This window comes from Tupaia chinensis, unplaced genomic scaffold (genome assembly GCF_000334495.1).
Source record: "Tupaia chinensis unplaced genomic scaffold, TupChi_1.0 Scaffold000320_2, whole genome shotgun sequence".
NCBI lineage: Eukaryota > Metazoa > Chordata > Mammalia > Scandentia > Tupaiidae > Tupaia > Tupaia belangeri.
In genome coordinates, this window is record NW_006159814.1 from 182,529 (window position 1) to 189,038 (window position 6,510).

Genomic DNA, 6,510 nt, shown 5'->3' on the forward strand with positions numbered 1-6,510 from the left:
AACTTCTATTGTGAATGATATTGACTATAGATACAAGTTTTCCCCATGTAACTACATCAGCCAGCAGCAATGGCAGAAGCACAGTATCTTCCAAAACACTCATTGCCTGGATTCCAGGAATAGTCAGGGTGCCAGGTTGTCATGTGTGTCCAGAGAGTTCAGTAGACTTGCTCTACTGCTAATACCTACCACAAAGTTATGCCTACGGTCTGAAGAAATGGTACACTTCTGGTTTATGTTGTTATGTTGAGCACTGAATTGCAGTATCTCCTCTCCACTCTGCCTGTTGAGATAACTAACCAAAACCCTTGAGGAACAGAGAACAAATCCCTAATAAACTGAGATGTGAGACTGGTTATGTTTCAACATGATTGTGAAGTGGAGGAAGAGTCTGGAATATAAAGCTCTGACTGGAAAGAGAGACTTGACTAGAGAGTGGGCTTCAGTTTTCAGTTTCTCCCTCATTGGCTGACCTCAGGGATACCAGCCCCAGCCTGGCCCCCTGCCCTACACAAAGTCCCAATGACCCCTCTTCCTGCTGTTGATAGGTAGCTGTTTCTTGCAGTTACTACCCTTCCTGTGTTACCTCCTGTCTTTTCCTCACTTTTTCAGTGCTCCAGAGCCTGTTTAACCAAACCCTGCTGTAAATTATCTCTATCAGAATAACTAGTATGGGGCCAGCAGGTGGCGTGGTGGTTAAGGTACTGGACTCCTACATGGTCAACTGCAGTTCATGTCCTGGACCAGGCAGCTTGAAACACACACTGGGTGCATGCTTTTGAGAGACAAAGGGAGACAGTGAGAGGGGAAATGAGAAATCACCCCCTGGGGGGATGACCATGCCGCAATGCCTTCTCCATTCTCCTCCTGGAATCATGGGCATGCATGCAGGTACACATGCCTGATGTCAATTTCAAGCCACCAGGTCTGGGACTCGAATTGAGGTAGGCCATGAGGGAGCCCAGCACCTTAACCACCATGCCACCTGCTGGTCCCATGATATTTCTTTAAAATTTTTTTTTAAAGTTTACTTATATCTTCCATGAGAGTGAAAGAGAGACAGAGAAACAAGAGACAGGTACCTCCAATAGGGTCTTCATGTAGCAATTTATCCCTATTCTCAGCCAGCCTGGATCACTGACTTTTGTTTGCCCAGTGTGCTCAAGGAGATCCCCCAAATGCAACTCATGACATTCCTATATGGGTCCAGCTGCACCACCACTGCACCACCATCTGGTTCCCGATTTCACTTTTTTTGCCTGGACTCTGACTGATAATAAGTGACTCTTTCAAGGTTCAGTCTGTTAATGTTCATTGGCGGACAGATCTGAGCTAGACTCCACGCTAGATGAAATGGTTGCTAAATTAAATGTGGTTTCTACCTTTAAAGAACCCCATATGAAATAATAATATCAAGGATCTGTTAGAACTCTAGTTTGTAAATCACTCTTGTACATAACATTTCACTTAATCCTTATAGCAACCTTAGAATGTATTATTTCCACTTACAAATGAGGGAGTTGCAGTTAAGACACACTGAGTAACTTTTCCAAAGTGACATAAGAAGTAAATAGAGAAGTCTCTAGGTTGTTTACATTTTTCTAAACTCCAAAAAGCAATAACCAGTTAGGTTAATTGAAGTCCAGTGTCTGTCATTTCTCATTTTAAGTTATTCTTCACTGTTTTAAGTAAAAGACTCTTTGAGGTGTCTTAAAAAGTAAATAGAGAGGGGAAAGGAGACAATTTGCAAGTGATCAAAAGATATAGTCTTGACATTTAATACTTTCTTTTCCTTTTTTCAGTTGAGGTTTTAAGCACCTCAAGTCCAGGCATCAAAGGAGTAGAGCATCAGTACCCTTAGTGCTGGGCTCTGCCAACACACTGGAAGCTGGGTTTATGGGTAGGTACAATATTCTGCCTTTATAAGTCTCAAGAGGCAGGGAAGCGGAGAGGTTGGGAATAAGGAGTGAACATTGACTAGACATTGTCTCCCTCATCATACCTCCTGCCCCTGTCATCTGATAGATACAGGGACTGAGCGGAGAGGCCAGGAGGGCCTCTTCTTCAAGACTTAGGATTTAGTCTTATGACATCTTTTATTTTTTGGAAGGATTATTTATTTTCATCATTATTATTATTATTTACAATTATTTTTTATCTAACTTTATTTATTTATTTATTTAAATCTGACTAGAGAGGGACAGAGCAAGAGAGAGAGAAAAAACTAAATGAGAAAGAAAGCCACCAGGTCTGGGACTCCAAGTGCAGTTAGCCATGTGGGAATCCAGCACCCTTAACTACCATGCCACCTGCTGGCCTCCAGTCTTATGACAACTTTAAGTGAGGTTAGGCATATACTAAAACCACTGATTTGTTAAATGTGAACAAAATATATCACACTTTTAGTAACTGTGTCTGGGAAATTCTCCTCTTTCTGCCCCATTCTCTTTCTCTTTTTCTCTCCATCACTGACCCTAGCAGCCAATTTATCCTCAATTTTGTTTTTTCAGAGAGAGGTTTTTTTTTTTTTTTTTTTTTTTTTTTTTTTTTTTTTTTTGTTTTTTTTTATGTGGGGTGTCACCACCTAGGAGGAAAAAAAGGGGTGTATGTGCTCACCAGAGAGACAGAAAGTGAGAAATCACCACCTAGGAGGATGGCCATGCTGCAGTTTCTTCTCCTCTCGGGATTTTGGGCACACGTGCACACACACCCAGCATGAGTTTTAAGCTGTCAGGTCAAGACCTGAACCACAGTTGATCACAAGAGTCCAGCAATGGAACCATTACACCATCTACTGATCCCAACTATCCTTTAATTTTATAACAAGTTCATATAAGTTTGATAACAGTTTCTTAGTGGAGCCTCTATTGGCACTATGATTGCTATTTCAAATCATTCCAAAAAAATAATAAATGAGAGATAGATAATATTTTGAGATATTGAGGTTTCTTTTCCTCCAGGTTTCTACTACTACTAGGGATAAATGCATTTTCCTCAGAAGAGAGCTGACACGGGACACATTTTTGACTCAACAGTTTATCCATGCACTGCTAGGGGGAAAGTCTGGAAAGTGAAGGCCTCCCATGTTAACAGATGGAGTTTTCAAAGAAGGAAGAGGATTTGGCTTTGGCCATCAATAACCAGTGACTTCAACGTCCAGAAGTGTGCCACAGCTGCTTGTACTGGTTCAAGCCAGCCTATCATGGACACCTCTTCCGAATTCCACTTTCAGTAACATAACATTGATGACTTAAAATCAGTCATGGTAGCATGAAAATCGGCAAACACTATACTCAAAGTTGTTCTTTCCTGGAGAGTCAGTTGATACACATGTACCCCACATGCTCTGGGAGATCTCAGGATGGGAACAAGGACCCTTTCCATGTGGGTCCAGCTGTGCAAAAAAAAAACCAGTGCCTGATCCTAAAAACATATATTTTAAAATTTTGCCAGAGGGTGCGTGCACTCACCAGAGAGAGTGAGAAAATGCCTCATGGGGCATGGTCATGCACAATCCCTTCTCCTCCATTTCCCTCTTCTTTTGGGATTTTGGATGCACTCATATAGCTTGTTTTTTAAGCTGATGAGATGTGAGACCTAGCTCAAATCTAGCTTTAAGGCTAGCCCCTTAAAATATTTTATTGATTGTCCAAGGGTGACGGTGTAGTAGATAAAATATTAATAATGCAGGATAAACTTAAAAGTACATTGAGTTTGTGGCTGCTACATTGTGAATAATGCAAGAAATCTGAGAAATATTCTTCCAGTATTCAAAAAGGATTGACCAGTTAATAAAAAAATATTGCTTACATCATTAAAGAATAAATGATATTATGACATATGTCTTGTTGTTTCACTTCTATCTTATTCATTAAACAAAAATATCAACCAACATTCATGTCAGAACTACACTTATTTACTTGTCAGTTGCAACCACTGTTGGCTGTAGATGCAAGAGTTTGGCAAAAGTCAAATTAATCTGTGAAAATCAATTGGCTTTGTGTTAAAATATTTTATATTTAAAAATTGTGGCTCACATCCTTTCTATCAGTAAAAAAAAAATTAAATTTTGCTACAGGGTGCCTGTGCTCATCAGAGAGAGACAGAGATGGAGAGAGAAGGAAAGTGAGAAATCACTCTCCAGGGGGATGACCACTTTGCAATCCCTTCTCCATTCTTCTCTTGGGATTTTGGGCACACATACACAAGCACTCAGTATGTTCTTTGAAGTGCTGGGCCCAGGACTCAAAACCATGGGGGTGGGTCATGTGAGATCCAGTTGTCTTAACTTCCGTACCACCTGCTAGCCCTCAGTAAAATTTATAATAAACTTATTTACAAATATTTACATATAGGTTTATTTTTTTTCTTGTTGGAGAGTCAGTTAGAAGACATTTATCAGACATCATTGAGTAGTTTGGTTAGTAAGCATTGCCTTAATTAGTATTGATGATACCCAGATTTTTTTTAAGAATTATTTTATTTAACTTTATTTATTATTATTATCATTATTATTTTCCAGTTTGATCAGAGAGACACAGAGAGAGAGAGAGAGGAAGTGAGAAAGCAAGCCACCAGGCCCGAGACTTGAACCGTGGTCGGCCATGTGGGAGTCCAGCGCCTTTAACCACCATGCCACTTGCTGGCCCCAGATACCCAGATTTTTTTCTTCAGAACAAGACCTGAGGTTAGTGAAAATCACAAACATATTTTTTTTTTCCTTTTTAAAAGATTGTGGTAAAAAAAAATCTACAGGGCCAGCTTCATGGCCTGGTCAGTTAGGCAGCCAGATTCCAAATGGCTGACTGTGTGTGGTTGAAGTCCTAGCCCTGGTGGCTTGAAAAACACATGGGGTGCTTATGCATGCATGCCCCAAATCCTAATGGGTTGGATAAATGGAGGAGAAGGGACCATGTCCTGTTTGCATGTGCTTTCTCCCTTTCCCTCTCTGTTTGCCTCTCTCTCTCTGGTGAGCACATGTGCCCTCTGTCAAATATATATAGAGATAGATAGATAGATAGATAGATAGATAGATAGATAGATATAGATATTTCCTTCTTTATTTTATTTTTATTTTTTAGAGATTTTTACTATAGGGTGTGTGTGCTCGCCAGAGAGACAGAAAATGAGAAATATTACCCCTGGGGGGATGGCCACGCTGCAATCCCTTCTCCTCCATTCTCCTCTCAAGATTTTGGGCATGCATGCACACGTGCCTGGCTTGAGTTTAAAGCCGCTGGGTCCAGGACTTGAACCGTGATGTGCCATGTGGGAGTCTAGCAATAATTTTGACTATTTTTTATTTTAAGAATTATTTTTATATAACTTTATTTATTTATTTATTTTAACTTGACCAGAGAGGGTGAGAGAGAGAGAGAGAGAGAGAGTCAGAAAGCAAGCTGCCAGGTCTGGGACTCGAACCGTGGTCAGTCATGTGTAAGTCCAGCACCTTTAACCACCATGCCACCAGCTGGCCCTGAAAAATATGAGTGTGTGTTGTGGCTCCACGAAGTTATCAGGGACTCCTAGTTTCTCTCTCCCATCCACAGCTTCAAGTTTGTATCCTCGGGTTCCCGTCATGGGTCAGAATGGCTCCGCAATCCCTTCTCCTCCATTCTCCTCTCGGGATCTTGGGCACGCACGCACACGCGCCCGGCGTGAGTTTTAAGCCACCGGGTCCGGGACACGAACCGCGGTCGACTACGTGGGAGTCCAGCAACATAGCCAGTACGCTAACTGCTGGTTCCCCAATTTTGACCATTTTAAAAGTATACATTTTAGTGGCATTATGTACATTCACACTGTTGTGCAACAATCACCACCATCCATCTCCAGAACTTTCTCATCACCCCAGTATAAAGCTCCATATACATTAAACAATAATTCCCCATTTCCTCTTCCCTAGCTGCTGGTACCTTCTGTTCAGCTTTCCATCTCTGTGTATTTGCCTATTCTAGGACTCTCATGTAAGTGGAATTGTACAATATTTGTCCTTTTGTGTCTGGCTTATTTTGGTTAGCATGACGTCTTCAAGGTTCATCTGTGTTGTAGCATGTGTCAGAACTTCCTTCTTTTTTAAGGTTAAATAATACTCGGGAACCAGCAGTTAGTGTAATGGCTATGTGGCTGGACTCCCACATAGTCGGCCACGGTTCGCGTCCCAGACCTGGTGGCTTAAAACTCACGCCGGGTGCATGTGCGTGCGTGCCCAAGATCCCGAGAGGAGAATGGAGGAGAAGGGATTGCGGCGTGACCATCCCCTCTGGGGGGTGATTTCTCTCTTTCTGTCTCTATGTCTCTCTCTGTCTGTCTGGCGAGCGCACGCGCCCTATAGCAAAAAAAAAAAAAACTCTCCAAAAAAAAAAAAAAGGTTAAATAATACTCTATTGTATGGAAATATTTACATTTTGACTAACTCTTCATCTGTGAAGACACTGGGTTGTTCCCACCTTTTTTTGGTTATTGTGAATAATGCTATGAGCATGAATGTGTGAATATCTTTTCTTTCTT